Below are 17,557 nucleotides of genomic sequence, written 5' to 3'. Positions count from 1 at the left end.
CAGTAGCAGGGACAGTCATATGGGCTTGGCCGACGGCTGCCGCGTCTTAGCCTATGCCGACAGGTTATGTACAAAGAAAGGCTCCAGTTAGTCAGGACTTGCTCACAGCTGTGGGGACAAGTCCCGGCAGCAGTGCTCGTGTCGCCATCTGGTTGGCTGCATTGTGAAGTTATGGTGTGATGGTTGAGCAGCAACAGAAGCAGATGCTTGTGTCGTGTTTATTCTCCAATTTTTATGTGGGAATTTGGGAAGATTCAATATGATGAGCATTTATTATATTTAGATTAAAGTTCAATCAAGACTGAACTTTAATCTAAATATAACAATTAATTGATCACTGTATTCCAAAAATGTTTACCAAAATTGATGAGCATTTGCCCTGGACGATTATTTCCACCATGTAAATTGATTGGCCTACAACTGGGTGGTAACGGTGACAGTATCTCCGGCCTCCCACCATCTGGTATGGCCAGCATATGGATACCGGGAGATGGGCACACAACTACCGGCGTGGCTGTTATCTGTGCTGGTCTCAGTTCTTTCCCGATCGGGACGGCCGTGGGTCTGGACACTCCTGCAGTCGATATTTCACGATCATGAATGTGTGCAATTGGAAGGTTTTTCTCCAGATATGTTCATTGTAAGCTGGAAACGTTGTGGTGGTCGTGGTGAATAGTGCAGTACGTGAAGGAGGTGGCTTCTATTCTCAAATGTCAGTGGATACAAGAGCTCGGAAACGTACAGTGCTACAATTTATTTTTTGCGGAAATTTAATTGCTTGATTTTGCAAAACGCATGTGCGTGATTCGTAGACGTTGAAAACATGTTCTATTGTGAAGAAGAATCATCACAAGGTGGTGGTGAGTATTTTAAGCGATCTATTTGACTTACACTTTCGAGAGCCCTTTTCCCTACCTTGTGGCCTGTAAATTGTTAAGCAGTTGAGTGAAGTAGCCACTTGAGAGAGAGAGAGAGAGAGAGAGAGAGAGAGAGAGAGAGACAGAGACAGAAAGAAAGACAGGCAGGAAGCGAGTCTGGAATTTTCCAACCAAAGGAATGCTGCCGCCTGTGGCTTTGTTCAGGGCCACAAGAACAAAGGGAGGTCTCCCAGGCAGGTAGGCATGTATTAGCACACAAGACTCCTATCGACAGACTGTGCAGCTCCTGACAGCGGTTTCTCTGCATGCAGTGTGGTCTCAAAATTGGAGTGGCAGTGGACTGTGCAACCCCTGACGGTGGTTTCCTTGTGTGTGGTGTGACCTCTTAGTGGCCACAGTGCGTCCTCATTCCATCCTACTGCATTACCATTATTTGCTGAAAAGTATTCCCCCCTACTATCGTCCATTATCATCTCCTTCCATTCCTTGTGTAACAGGCTATAGATGCAGTCATCTGTTGTACACTTGTGAGTAATGCACATATTAAATCCTCTGTGTCCAACAACAAATAAGACCTTCCTTTCCGACCTTTCTCCTGTCAATTCACAAGTGGGGGAGGACCCCTGTCTCCTACAAATTGTTTAAATAAAGAATATGCAAACTGAATTTTGTGTCATAAGATTCTTCCTCTCCAGCAGCTCAGCACAGACAGAGAAGAGTATTTGCTCTAGCGTCAACATCCCACCAATTCCCAAGTAGAAGAGGAGAAGGGAAGTGGGGGATGGGAAGGAGAGTGGGGGTGGGGAGGGGAGGCCTGGAGGGGTATTTTTCAGTAGGAGGAAAAGTAGCTCAGAACTGAACTGGTGAGAGGAGACAAAAAGAAGTTTCCCAGGATTGACATCCCTTTTCCCAGAGTGGTGGGGGAGGAGGATAGGGAGGGGGAGGGTGGGGGTTTCTCAGAAATGTGGATTACCTCCAGGAGGTCATAAATCAATCTCCAGAGACTCATTAACCAATGAGCATAACAATAGTTTAAGGGCAGAGGGAGGGGGATAATTCGCCCTTGCATGTATGCGTGCCCCTGAATTTATGCAACCTCCACAAACAAAATGCACCATAATCGGCTTTGCATAGCTACCCTTCTTCACCTGTGCTGCTCAAAGCAATTGCAAGTGAGGGCAGAATGCTCCCCTGAAAAGGTGGACATGGGGAAGGAGTACAATGTCACAATAATGTTGACTGGGAAGTGTACCGAGCTCAAAGATATGAATTTTATAGAACTTTCTGCCCAATCATAAAGAACGAGTTCTCAGAAGTAGCGAGGGAGAAACAACGCTGTAAATACTGGAAATGAACTCGGAATTACCGCGCTCGTCCTCGAGAAAAATAAGCCACAAAGAATAATGGACTTCAGACCAATAAAGGTGTTATAAGCAGACTCGAAATTCATATCAAGTGTCATACAGTCAAGATTAAAAAAGACGCTTACAGCATTTGAGAGAATGGTTTAATAAGAGAGAGTTCTCAAACACTTTAAGGTACCACTGAAGAAGTATGGCAGGCCAGAGTGGCGGAGCGGTTCTAGGCGCTACAGTCTGGAACTGCGCGACTGCTGCGGTCGCAGGTTCGAATCCTGCTTCGGGCATGGATGTGTGTGATGTCCTTAGGTTAATTAGTTTTAAGTAGTTCTACGTTTTATGCGACTGATGACCTCAGAAGTCCATAGTGCTCAGAGCCATTTGAACCAAGTGTACACAATAAAAGCATCATAAATGAAATTTGTTCCTTAAGAGACATAGCCTTCTACTCATGGCAGCATCATGCGTACAAACATTAGGGCTTCTGAACACAGGTTTAGAGAAAGATTTCGTTAAAGTCAGGCATCAGTACCTAAGGAGTTTGTTGTAGCATTTCACATTTCCATGAGGAACAATAGATTTACAGCTACCAAATGTGTATGAAATGGTTTCCAAAGTGCAAATAAATGGATATCTTGTGGAAGCATTCTCAGTGCAGCGTCCTGTCGGACATATCAGGACTACTCAATGGTACACGATAGTTCACCATCAATTTCTATGCTGATGATATTTTCATAATACTTGCAGAACCCCAAGACATACTCCAAAATCTTGGACATCATGGATGTTTACGAGGTAGCATTGGGAGGAACTATGAACAATGATGGAACACAACTCAATGAAAGTGTTATGAAACATAACTCAATGAAAATCCACGTCCCTCGCTAAATCATTTTAACGAATGTGTTGAAATGGAAGTGATGGTTGCGAAACTAGCTGCAAGACACAAACGACCTAATTAACGACAATTACAAAGAAATGGTACAAACAGTAAGAGGAGCTCTAACAAGGGGAGGCCGCCAATTGTGAAATTCAGATTCAATTCATACTGCGCATAATAAAAGCTCATGGCCAGAGGTGTAATGTGGCAAAGCACCAAGATGCACTTCTCAGCCGTTGTCGAGAAAATCGACAGTTAAAAGAAACCGTTCCGTGAAATACTCTCTAAGATTAATAATTTTCTACTGCGTCGTGGCGCAGTGGTAAGCGCTTGGGTTCGTAATCCGAAGGTCGCCGGATCGAATCTCACGTTGAAATGTAAGCCCAGGATGGCTTACCATGAAGGGAAACATAACAGGGCGTAGAATATCGTTGATGTATCGCTGTGCTGTAAGGATACCGTGGATAACAAGCAAAGGGGTCCTGCTATGAAAAGAAATCGCACTCCATACCAATAGTCCTGGTTGTCGGGCTGTATGGTGGGCAACACTGCTGTCCAGAGCGTCTCCAGACATGTCTTCGCTGATCGCCAGTGCTCGTTTCGAAGTGGGACTCATCACTGAAGGCTATTCTACCCCAGTCAGTGAGATTCCAGGCCGTCATTTGCGGTCTGTACTTTGTGCAGTACGTTGTGACATCTGCACTAACAATGAAAAGTTGGCAGAAGAAGACTATCAGTAAATATTTTCTCCATCAAACTCTAGTTGTTATTGACATTGTGTGTGTGTGTGTGTGTGTGTGTGTGTGTGTGTGTGTGTGTGTGTGTGTTTGACTATACCTAGGTTTTATTATTGTTATGGACTATGACCTGATGCTGGACGAATACACTCAGATGTCCCATGCTGTGCTGTTGCTTGAACCACAAAAGCAGCACCAACAGTAGTCACTGTCTACAGGCTGTCTTCCCAATATTTGGCACCAGGTATCATTTCACTGTGTCTGAGAGCAGCCATAACAGCTACTAGAAGTTGAGTCTCAGCTAAGTGGTAGCAGAATACTGATATTTACCATTATATGCGTGAATATAGGCTTCTTAGGTCGCCTTTGGGTGGCATTTGTATCTCTACTGTATGCATACATTATGGGTCTGAGCCTCACGAACTCCACAATCTGCGAGCCAGTCACCTCGTCATTTGTCAGGCCAATAACCTTCTTCTTCTGAGGTGTTATACCATAAGCATTATTGGCTACATATCCAGATGTGTCGATTTCTTGGGAATGTGCAGAATTACTTCTTATAGGTACAAATGAGGGTTATTATACAGCAATACCCCAACTTACACGATAGGTGGGACCAAGCAACAATCTTGTAAGTCGAATTCACGTACATTGGGGTCCAATTTTGCTTATAAATACGTACAAATTATGTTCAGTTGGGACTAGAGACTAAAAAAATGTAATTTAGAAGAAAAATGTTTAATAAAATATCCAATAATACAACAATTTATATTACAGTACTGTGCTATGCATTGAAACAATATAAACTGAAGTTATTGTGAACAGAAGGCTTCACAAAACCTAACAATCTCATCTGACAAATCATTTTCTTTCTTCCTACACAAAACTTTCTCACGGCACATTAATAAATTTTTTATTCCTCATTTTGTAGGAGATATGCACATTTCTTGGAAGTCCATTTTTTCTAAAATTTGTAATCGTTTTTCAATTGAACTGAGGCCTTCTGTCAACTTTGCAACTGTCATTTTATTCTTTGATTGAATTGGATCTAAAAAATCTGGTTGTTTATTGTTTTGCTCTTTCTCATGCATTTCTTTTAACTCATCAACTGTCAGCTCCTGACTGTGTGAACCTAGCAGTTCTTGAACATCATCACAATCCAATTGTAAATTTAAATCGACCACTTCTTCAGTCACATTATCAGTTTGATCAGGATTTGGTGCTGATTTCCCCTGGGTTCTAGTGGTGAAAAAAATGGACACAGTTTGTTTCCAGATGCTATTTAAAGTTTTTTGGGAAGTTTCATTCCAAGATTGTTGAATAATTCACATAGTTTCTAAAACATTAAATTGCTTAGTGTTTTGTCTCATAGCTTCATACAGATGTGCAAAATATCATCTCCTACAGTAAACATTAAAAGTTTTAATGGCTTTCTGCTCTTCAGTTGAAGTAAGCTGGTTGTATCTGGTGGTAAAAATAAAACTTTCACATATGATTAGAAATTAATTCAAGCAACATTAGGATGACCTGGTAATTTTTGATTAATATTGTCACTTGAAATGGTATTTATTTTAACTGGCAGTAACATTCGACTTCAGGTATGAAGTAATGACCAAACCAATCCTCAATAAGCGTCAACTTCAGTAGCTGAGTGGTCAGCACGACAGACTGTCAATCCTAAGGGCCCATGTTCGATTCCCGGCTGGGTTGGAGATTTTCTCCGCTCAGGGACTGGCTGCTGTGTTGTCCTAATCATCATCATTTCATCCCCATCGACACGCAAGTCGCCGAAGTGGCGTCAAATCGAAAGCCTTGCACCAGGCGAGCGGTCTGCCCGACGAGAGGCCCTCGTCACACGACGTTTTTTCATCAATAATCGAAGCTGTTACCAAAGCTTTAGCATTATACTTCCAAATCACGGGCAACCCACCTTTAGACGTGTTTTTTAAATCTCTTGGATTTTCTGAGGAAAAAACGAAGAAAAGTTTTAATTTGACCAGTAGCATTCATACCATGCATCACTATTAATCGATCTTTGATGGCATTAAAACCTGCAAAGGTTTTCTCTTCATGCACAATAAAAGTTCTTTTAGGTCTCTTCTTCCAGAACAGACCAGTTGCACATGGTGTGGCTGGTATATTTTTCCATCTTCTACCATTACCTTGAGTTTCTCTGGATATAGCGACACAGTGTATTTACCAGTGCTTGCCACCTTGGCACTTTCTGTGATGCTATGCCAATTACAGTGACTTGTGAAATGGGTAAATCAGCCATTGCTAGCTTTAAACTTTTCATATTTGGCAACCACCCCAACTTCTTCTTCAGTCTCTCAAAAATTAACTTAGCTAGAGAGCACAATGTGTTCTGATCAACAGGACAATTTTTCACTCTTAATTGAGTATTACACCAATATTTTAACATTGTTTCCATCTGAAAATAATACCAATATACTTGAATTCAAAGATTGAGCATTTTTTACAGCTTTGAGCCTGTTTTCTTTACCTTATATAATTTTTTTGATTGTTGATTCTAGTAGATTAAACTTTTTTGCAAATTAATGAACTTTAAATTTTGCACGAAGTTTCAAAACATTATGTCTGCATTCCAAAGACACTGGTTTCCTTTTCTTGTCTGATACAAATCAATCAGTTGTGCTTTGTTTGTATTGCATAATTAGAATCTATCAATCTCCATGGATAAAACGGCTCTGCAAAGAACACATCTGAACCTATCATAAGCCAAACACTATGTGGACAGAGTGGAGGATAGAGGTGCATGGCACTCAATCAGACGAATTGAGCAACTCCGGATTTGCGTAAAATGGAGTAGCGTAGTCACAGTATTACTGTACTTTCAACTAAAGCTCGCATTCAGTAGGGCAAAGGTTTAAATTCCCATCTAACCATCCAGCTTTCGATTTTACGTGATTTCCCTAAATCGTTTAATTCCTTCCTCACCATTCCCTAATACATCTTTAATGACCTCATTGTCGATGGGACATTAAACTCTAATCTTCCTTCTTCAAACACTTTTTGTGCACCAGATTTGCTGTGTTTTCCTATCCAAAAGCTACGTTTTATCGGCATGGATGATATTTGCACCCACAGATTTGAGCAATTTTTCTCAAACCTTCAAATTCCATATTTGCACATGTCTCAAATTCCACAAATCTTCTGTCCACATGGGCAGATGTGATATGTACAGACAGAACACTACATGTGGACTGGTCTTTATGGAAAACTTTGAACTACTTATTTGTGCATGTCAAAGAGGTGGTGGGGACATGCACATGTATAAGTTTTACTTGGCAACTGTCTGTTGGTTTCCTGTAGCACACAGCACTTTTACTTCAAGTGCTATAAAAGTGTTTGTGGTCCCTAATTTATCACTGTGCGAAATTTATTTTCGGATACAACATTTAGCTTTCATCTTCCTAGAATTTAGCTCTTGTCACAGCTCTAATGCCATAATCTGATCTATAAAACATTGATAACCGTCAATGTGATTTCAGTTGACATCATACTGAAAGCTGTGCAAGCACATAGAATTCGTGGCATGCCATGAGCTGGTAGGAATCACAGAACATCAAAATATGAGAAGTGCAAGGCCTGTGTTCAGGCGTTGGTAAACGAGCAAATTTGTTTATCAACTTCGTCTTCGTCTAGCCACGGATTTGTCAAACAAACCAGTACACATGTTCCGAAGCTGACATTGTTCCTTTCCGTGAGTATTTTGACAGTAGTGAGAATGGCTACAAATGCAGACAAAGCATTTCTGGCCTTGTCTTGGGCGCTGTGTTTAAAGAAGAAGAGGAAGAAGAAGAAGAATGAGAGAAGAAAACAAGATGCTGATCCAAGGAATGACTTAAAACGAGAGAGAGATTTAACCATTAAAATCTGCCAAAGAAAATATGACTCTCAGAACCCAATGATTACATCAGCGTTCTTCATCTGGGCAATGAAGTTTTTAATATCTCGTTAAGGCCCTTGTAAAATATGAAACTCATTTCGCGAATTCGCTCTTATCTAGCCACAGTTGTGTCAAACAAGCTTGTACACATACCAATAAAACTTGCCAATGTAACCTTAATTCTGCAGCAGATTCTTTTTGTGTATGCCGTATTTTGACTATAGTGGGAATAGGCTACAAATGCAGGTAAAGCATTTCTAAAACATTGACTCTGACACTGTGTTTAAAGAAGAAGAAGAAAACAAAACGCTGGTCCAGGGAGTGGTTTAAAATGAGAGATAAATGTACACATGAAAACCTCTTAAAAGAAATGACACTCAGACCTTGATGATAATATCAACTTTCCATGGATGGACAGAGAAAGTTTTAATAACTTGTTTGGTATTACTTTGTCCTTAAACTGGAAAAGAAGACACAAGTATTAAAAAATTTATTCTCTTATACTTGGTGTTCTAATTACAGTTAGTTAAAATATCACTACATGGGAACAAATAGCTCACATCACCAGTAGAAGAAATGGAGAAGAAAATGTTGATTTTCTCCCTAACCTCTTCCTGTGTAATATAAGGCTGGGAAAGATGCGACACCACTTCTATTTTGGTAACTGCAAGTGCTATTATGTTTTTATCTTTGATCGCAGTTTCCATGCTTTTTGAAACTCACAATACAGTCAGATAAATTGCAATAAAACTATTTTTCACTAAACATACTCAGCGAAACGTCGACTCAAACAGCGACCGCCATCTTATCAAACTTTCTGTCAGTCAAAATTTCTCACAAACACAGCAAACACGATTTAAGCTTGACCAACACGTCAGACAGCAATGTATGCTGTTAAATATTTGGCAAACATAGTAAATTTTGACACATTGTTTGAATGTGTGTGAGGGCCTTTATGGCGTGGAAACAGTGAATGACAGCAACACTGCAAGTGATGTGGCAGTGAACTTTGACAAGAAAAATTCGGAGTAGGTATTAAACTCCATGGAGAAGAAATAAAAACTTTCAGGTTCACCGATGACATTGTAATTCTGTCAGACGCAGCAAAGGACTTGGAAGAGCAGTTGAACGGAATGCATAGTGTCTTGAAAGGAGGATATAAGATGAACACCAACAAAAGCAAAACGAGGATAATGGAATGTAGTTGAATTAAGTCGGGTGATGCTGAGGGTATTAGATTAGGAAACGAGACACTTAAAGTAGTAAAGGAGTTTTGCTATTTGGGAAGCAAAATAACTGATGATGGTCGAAGTAGAGAGGATATAAAATGTAGACTGGCAATGGCAAGGAAAGCGTTTCTAAAGAAGAGAAATTTGTTAACATCGAGTATAGATTTAAGTGTCAGGAAGTCGTTTCTGAAAGTATTTGTTTGGAATGTAGCCGTGTATGGAAGTGAAACATGGACGATAAATAGTTTGGACAAGAAGAGAATAGAAGCTTTCGAAATTGTGTGCTACAGAAGAACGCTGAAGATTAGATGGGTAGATCACATAACTAATGAGGAGGTATTGAATAGAATTGGGGAGAAGAGGAGTTTGTGGTACAACTTGACAAGAAGAAGGGATCGGTTGGTAGGACATGTTTTGAGGCATCAAGGGATCACCAATTTAGTGCTGGAGCGCAGCGTGGAAGGTAAAAATCGTAGAGGGAGACCAAGAAATGAAGACACTAAGCAGATTCAGAGGGATGTAGGTTGCAGTAGGTACTGGGAGATGAAGAAGCTTGCACAGGATAGAGAAGCATGGACAGCTGCATCAAACCAGTCTCAGGACTGAAGATCACAACAACAACATACAGGGTGTTTCACAAATGACCGGTATATTTGAAACGGCAATAAAAACTAAACGAGTAGCGGTAGAAATACACCGTTTGTTGCAATATGCTTGGGACAACAGTACATTTTCAGGCGGACAAACTTTCGAAATTACAGTAGTTACAATTTTCAACAACAGATGGCGCTGCAAGTGATGTGAAAGATATAGAAGACAACACAGTCTGTGGGTGCGCCATTCTGTACGTCGTCTTTCTGCTGTAAGCGTGTGCTGTTCACAACGTGCAAGTGTGCTGTAGACAACATGGTTTATTCCTTAGACCAGAGGATTTTTCTGGTGTTGGAATTCCACCGCCTAGAACACAGTGTTGTTGCAACAAGACGAAGTTTTCAACGGAGGTTTAATGTAACCAAAGGACCGAAAAGCGATACAATAAAGGATCTGTTTGAAAAATTTCAACGGACTGGGAACGTGACGGATGAACGTGCTGGAAAGGTAGGGCGACCGCGTACGGCAACCACAGAGGGCAACGCGCAGCTAGTGCAGCAGGTGATCCAACAGCGGCCTCGGGTTTCCGTTCGCTGTGTTGCAGCTGCGGTCTAGATGACGCCAACGTCCACGTATCGTCTCATGCGCCAGAGTTTACACCTCTATCCATACAAAATTCAAACGCGGCAACCCCTCAGCGCCGCTACCATTGCTGCACGAGAGACATTCGCTAACGATATAGTGCACAGGATTGATGATGGCGATATGCATGTGGGCAGCATTTGGTTTACTGACGAAGCTTATTTTTACCTGGACGGCTTCGTCAATAAACAGAACTGGCGCATATGGGGAACCAAAAAGCCCCATGTTGCAGTCCCATCGTCCCTGCATCCTCAAAAAGTACTGGTCTGGGCCGCCATGTCTTCCAAAGGAATCATTGGCCCATTTTTCAGATCCGAAACGATTACTGCATCACGCTATCTGGACATTCTTCGTGAATTTGTGGCGGTACAAACTGCAAACTGCCTTAGACGACACTGCGAACACCTCGTGGTTTATGCAAGATGGTGCCCGGCCACATCGCACGGCCGACGTCTTTAATTTCCTGAATGAATATTTCGATGATCGTGTGATTGCTTTGGGCTATCCGAAACATACAGGAGGCGGCGTGGATTGGCCTCCCTATTCGCCAGACATGAACCCCTGTGACTTCTTTCTGTGGGGACACTTGAAAGACCAGGTGTACCGCCAGAATCCAGAAAAAATTGAACAGCTGAAGCAGTACATCTCATCTGCATGTGAAGCCATTCCGCCAGACACTTTGTCAAAGGTTTCGGGTAATTTCATTCAGAGACTACGCCATATTATTGCTACGCATGGTGGATATGTGGAAAATATCGTACTATAGAGTTTCCCAGACCGCAGCGCCATCTGTTGTTGAAAATTGTAGCTACTGTAATTTCGAAAGTTTGTCCGCCTGAAAATGTACTGTTGTCCCAAGCATATTGCAACAAACGGTGTATTTCTATCGCTGCTCGTTTAGTTTTTATTGCCGTTTCAAATATACCGGTCATTTTTGAAACACCCTGTACTTTATGCATGGGTTTGGTAGTCTGGTGGTGAAGTACATTTGTATTACAATTTCGACCATGTAGCTGTTATCAAACGCGAATTATGTTCCTGATTATAACCTTCTTGTGCATGCTACACTCTTTGAATTGCAATGTAAATGTGTTGCTCGAATTCTGATTAATTTTTGCTCTCATCTATAAGATTGGGTGGGGTAAATGATACCATATTTGTTTTTGTTTCATATGAAATAGAACAGGGCTGGTCACAGCAGGGCAAACTCCACGCATGTCGCATGTGCGGGCTGCTGGTCTGCCACAGCCTGGCCTGTCTCTCAGCTTTTTTTGTTTCTCTCAGAGGTACCTGGAGCAGTGTGACATTTCGTTTAGCATTATGGAGCGGAATTTCTCGGTAGGTACAACTGTTTGAGTTTAGCAGAATGGTGCTGTCAGCGCTGTTTAACCTTCGCTCTTTGTTCATGCTAGCCGGCCGGTGTGGCCGAGCGGTTCTAGGCGCTTCAGTCTGGAACCGCGCGACCGCTACGGTCGCAGGTTCGAATCCTGCCTCCATAGTGCTCAGAGCCATTTGAACCATTTTTTTTTGTTCATGCTATGAAGCACAAGCACATGACTAAGGGCTATTTGTGTAAAAAGAGGAAGTCTAGAAATCTCACATTGCTGTCCCTTAAAATGAATGGGAATGACAGAAGGGCGTGGTGAGAAATCTCAATTCGCATAACGACAGATACTGCACATTTGCTATGAAATGACATTACAATACTATGAAGAAAGAATTAAGAGGTTTACCTGACAAAGCAAGAGCAAAAACTTTCAACGATTGACAGACAGGATTCATTGTTCTGTAAATAAAATGCACTTTGTGCTAGATATGCAGGCCTGGAGCACTTGAAGAAATTGGTCGTTCGAACTGTAAAATTTCTGAAGTCGCATTGTCAGTTGTAACTGGTTTCAGTGGAAGAGTATGGAGACTTCATATATTACTGAAAAGTGTGTTGATTAAGTTTTGGTCAACTACAGCTTATCTCCGTCTGCTGAAGAGGTGCAGTGTAGTAGTCAAGCAATAACTTTTTATTTTTTCTCAAGGTCGAACACCAATCAACTCAAAACTCAAGTAAATACAAATAATACTAATATAAATCAAAGAGTAAAGTAGATCGTCTGTGCGCTCTTTGCCGCAGAATAATGCTGCGTTTCTTATGCATTCACATGTGTTCTTCTGGCGACTCCCACAGAGCCTCCCTCCCCCCCCCCCCCCCACTATAGAGCAGAGCTCCAGGAATGTAGGGGTATTTATATTTCACCCTACGTCCAGCTCTTGCGTGTACTGAAGGCACTGCTTGAACTTCTTCAGCCCCCGGTGCTGACAGTGACAGTCCTATTTCCTTTTGTGGCACCGAGACAGTGTCATTCGTGTCCAGTAGAGGGAAGGTGACACATTATGTTCAGCGTGTACATCTTCTGTGGTCAGCAACATATGTGCGGTTTGAAACATTCCAACGATACCATTTGGGTCTGTATGGCCCAGACTATGGAGGCTGCAGCGGTGACTTGATGGCGTCTATCCATAGCATCACATGTGTACATGACCATAGGTCTTTGTGCACGAACATTGTTATCACCCCATGTCTTGAGACAGCAGATGGGCGAAGTGTGGCCATATGCTCGCACACCATTTGCAGTACATAAGGCAATTCAGTGTGTCATGATCCAGTTTGATTGGTGAAGAATTCTGCAGGCAGTCTTAAGGGGTCACCATAAACCAATTCTGCAGTGGATACTCCTAAATCTGCTTTTAATGCTGTACGAAGGCCCAACAAAACCAGTGGCAATGCTGATGACCAAGACTGTACATGGCACATTAAAGCGGCTTTTAACATTCTGCGCCACTGTTCCACCATTCCATTGCTTGCTAGGTGCTAAGCCGTGGTACAATGATGGTAAAAACCGCAGAGGTTGGCCAATTCTGAGAATAGCGTCGGTTCAAATTGACGCCCCTGGTCTCTGGTAACATGTAAAGGGCAGCCGAAATGTGCAATCCATGACGAAAGAAATACCGTGCCACCATTTTCACGGAAATGTCCGATAATGAAACCGCCTCCAGCCATCTGGTGAAGCAGTCCACTGCAGTGAGGAGGTAACGTATCCTTCTGATGACAATAGAGGTCCCACGATGTCCAGTTGCACATGTGTGAAACGTTGCGTCCTAAGTGGGAAGTCTCCCTCTGCATTGTGCACGTGTCGTCCAACCTTGGCCCTCTGACAATCTAAGCACGTTTTTGCCCGACTAAGGCAGACCTTCTTTATGTTGGGCCACACAAATCTGTCCGTCATCAGCTTCACGCTAGTCTTTATTCCCGGATGAGCCAGCCCATGGATTCTGTCAAATAATTGCCGTCGCAATTTCTTAGGTACAAAAGTTCTCGGTTTTCCCTGTGATGCACCGCACCAAACTCGCAAATATTCACCAGCAGGTTGTATCTGCCGCACACGTAACCTGGATGTACTGTGGAAACGGAATTCGGTGAGTTATTGGTCTGTCTCTTGCGCAGCAACCATGTCCTTGTACTCAATAGCCTGCGAGATCGATTCCAACTGAGGCAGGAAATCCGCCATGACGTTTTCAGCTCCTTTTATATGCTGCAGGTCTGTCGTGAATTGGGCGATGAATTCAAGTTGTCTAAATTGTCATGGTGAACATCCATTCTTGTTCCTGCTGAAGGCGAAAGTAATCGGCTTGAATTTGTGATGGAAAAGGAGTATAGGAACGAAAATTAGAACATCTGGAATGGAATTTTAAGTGGACTAGGCAGCACACTGCCCACAATAAGATATTGTAAAATAACTTCTTTCTGATTTGAGGGAATGCATTTAAAAAGAAAATAGCGTTGTAGAAGCGTCATATTCTGACAAAGACACTCCAATACCCTAAGCTCACTACCATTAAATAAAACGCGAGGTCTGAGGAATTCATTGTGGCCTTGCAACAATTACAAGAATAGTTTTATAAAAATTTTGAGTACGGTGTCAATCTTACATCGGTTTCTGTGCTATTTTTGTGATCATTTGCTGTTTCTGTTGCAAGCAGCCATGTGCATATGCCGATGTAGCTGATTGACCTACAAGGTAATTCCAGTTGTAATATACGTGCAAACAAAGTTGACTCTCGGCACGGTGGCTGATGGGAGCGACTGCAAATCGGAAATGCCTTTACAGTCGCTACCATCAGCTACCGCACCGAGTGTCTACTTTGTTTGCGCGTATAGTAATGACAAACATTTTCACGTCAAAACTGTCCAGGACGCCTACACTGCTTTCCTCAGGTAGTGTTTCCAAGTCTCCATAACGAGATTGCAAAAGTACTACAATATTTCGACGGACGTATTTGCGTGAATGACTTTTTCGATTATGAAACTTAAAACGTCACGACTACGTGGCAACTTGGGGGCGAAGTTCTTTGAAACAGTCTGTGTCTATAAATACTCATGCCTACAGTTCAGATGAAAATTATATTATGTCTTCAGTACGCCAAAAATAATGAAATAATACTGAAAATTTGTTTCGTGTCTGACATATGTTGTTGAGAAATGAGAAATATAAGATCAAATAGTATGCAGGGGGACTGCATTGCTATTTAACGCCGGCCGGAGTGGCCGTGCGGTTCTAGGCGCTACAGTCTGGAACCGAGCGACCACTACAGTCGCAGGTTCGAATCCTGCCTCAGGCAGTCACATGGAGCCAGGTCAGGACTGTAAGACGGGTGTTTCAGTGTTGTCCATCCGAGTTTTGTGATGTCCTTAGGTTTGATTAGTTCTAAGTTCTAGGCGACTGATGACCCCAGAGGTTAAGTCGCATAGTGCTCAGAGCCATTTTTTTGCTATTTAACTGCGAGCGTTCGCAGTTTTCCGCTATTCCTCCTCCTCGCGCTCTGACAGCGTGACAGAGCGGTGGGGGAAATGAGAAGCGAGGCCGAGCACTTTGGGACTCGCGCCGGGAAAAGCCCACGAGCCGAAATCCTGCCCACCCCTGAAATAGATACTGTTTTGTCACATGATATTCTACGGACTCATTCCTTTTTTTTTTTTTTTTTTTACGTATCATATGTGAATAGGTAGATTTAAAAGCACGGTAAGTATACAGTCTGGGAGACGAGTCTTTGGTATTGACAGCTCGGTAGCGTCTTTCCGTTGCCTAGCGACCGCAGGCAGGCAGCCAATGACGGCCTGACTTTGAGCGGGTAGCAAGGGCCACGTTGCCGCTCTGAAACCCGGTCGCGCGCGCTTATGAAACTTACCAGTGTCTCGCGTGCAGGCGGTGCGGTCGTTCGTAGTTTGTCTGAAGTTGAATTCGCAGTTTATTTCGTTTTCGTTGTTTTTAGTGTTTCTTTGTTTATGTTTCGTTGTAAACAATGTCTAGTGCGGCGGGTAGTACCAGCCCAACACAAGAAGTGAAACGGAGGAAGAAAAGTGTGCTACACACCCAGGCCCGTGAATTCGTGTGCTCTGTGAGGGATTACTTTGAGAAAGAAAAGGACAAAGGTGGGCCCTTAATTCCTGTTGTTCAGGTTGTGAAGAGAACTGCAGCAACATTGAAAATAAGTAAGAACACTATTGTAAAGATAGGGAAAGAACAGTATAGTGTAGATTGTGACGAGAGTGGCACAACAAAGCTGCACACACCAGGAAAGAAGCGACCGAGAAATAAGCAGGTGACAGCTTTGGACGATTTTCAGAAAGACGCTATTCGTCGTCATATATACAGCTATGATAAGAGAAGGGAACATCCCACTCTATCTAAATTACTGGTGTCGCTTCAGAAAGACGATCTTTTTAAAGGGAGCAAATTTTCATTGCGTACAGTGTTGAAAGACATAGACCTCAGCTATTCACTGTTTAACGGACGCAAAATATTAATGGAAAGGACAGATGAAGTTGCATGGCGGTGCAGATTTCTGCGCAGGATCATGGGTGTGGAATTCGAAAGTACAGTGTGGTTAGATGAAACTTGGGTCAATGCCAGCCATTCTTTACGTAGAGGCTGGAATGATGGAACGCCCGAGGGGACAATGGCAGTGCCTGTTGGCAAAGGAGGGCGTATTATTGTCTTACATGCAGGAACATCGAAAGGTTTTGTGCCAAACTGCTTGAAAATGTTTCGGTCAAAAAAGACGGGAGATTACCATGAAGAAATGAACAGTGTAGTATTTCAAGAATGGTTCGAGACATCGCTTATGACGAATCTGACAAGTCCATCAGTAATTGTTATGGACAATGCGCCTTATCATTCCGTTGTTCACGATAAGGCACCAACCTTGGCAACAAAAAAAGACGATATCATTCAGTGGTTGAAATGGCGAAAAGTAGATTTCAGAGAAGATTTAAGGAAGGCGGAACTGCTCGAAATTGTGGCACAGAAGAAACCCCAATTTCCAACATATGTAATTGACGAGATTGCTAAAAGGCACGGGCATGAAATCGTTCGGCTTCCTCCATACCACTGTCACTTCAATGCAATTGAAGGAGTGTGGGCGCAGATAAAAAATTACATTGCTGCAAACAATCAAAAATTAACGATCTCTGAAGTGGAAACTCTCCTTCCAGCAGCTATCAATAAAGTGACAAGCGAGACATGGGCTAAAATTGTAAACAACACTGCAAGTGCCATCAGAGAGGCGGCCAAAACCGAAGGTGTTGTGGAAGAATGCATCGAAAATTTAATTATACATCTGGGAGAGAGCAGTGATAGTTCGAGTAGTGCTGAGGAAGACAATGTCAAATCAGATTCTGACAGTGATGTGAGTGGTGTTTTTCCATTACAGTAACTACAACTTATTCAGGAAGGTAAGGAGGGAATTTGCTATCGATCTACAACCAGATCATCATATTGTGAGTACTTTCTTCAGATTATAACTCTTAATACACTAACCAATTATTCTGTTGCTTGTAGTAGAACAAATTAATAATGCTAATACTTAACAATGGAAACCAAAACTGCTAATGTTCAACAACTTGCGAAAATAGTTTTCATTTCAGTTGTGAAGTTTAACAAATAACTTTATTATGTTTCAGCATCTTAGATACTTGTACTAAATAGCTCTTATCAGCTTTCGAGTTAATATATTTCAAGCATCAACTTTAAATAAATTCACGCGTACCAATACGACTTGTATTTTGTCTCGCTTTTATTTCTGCTGCTAGAGAATGCGTGTAGCAGACAGGGCGCCGCGTGCTGTGAGCCACGTTTGGCAACAGCGCCGTCTACCCGCCGGAACTGTCAGTACCAATCACTCGTCTCACGGACTATAGTGATCGTATTCTAAATTTTTGTTGCCACACGTTTATCGTACTGTAGCATTTAAGGGATACCATAGAAATTTTCAGTGGTTTGT

Source organism: Schistocerca nitens, chromosome 1 (assembly GCF_023898315.1).
Source record: "Schistocerca nitens isolate TAMUIC-IGC-003100 chromosome 1, iqSchNite1.1, whole genome shotgun sequence".
Lineage (NCBI taxonomy): Eukaryota > Metazoa > Arthropoda > Insecta > Orthoptera > Acrididae > Schistocerca > Schistocerca nitens.
The sequence above is the reverse complement of the archived record's forward strand: the minus strand, read 5'-3'. Positions refer to the sequence as shown.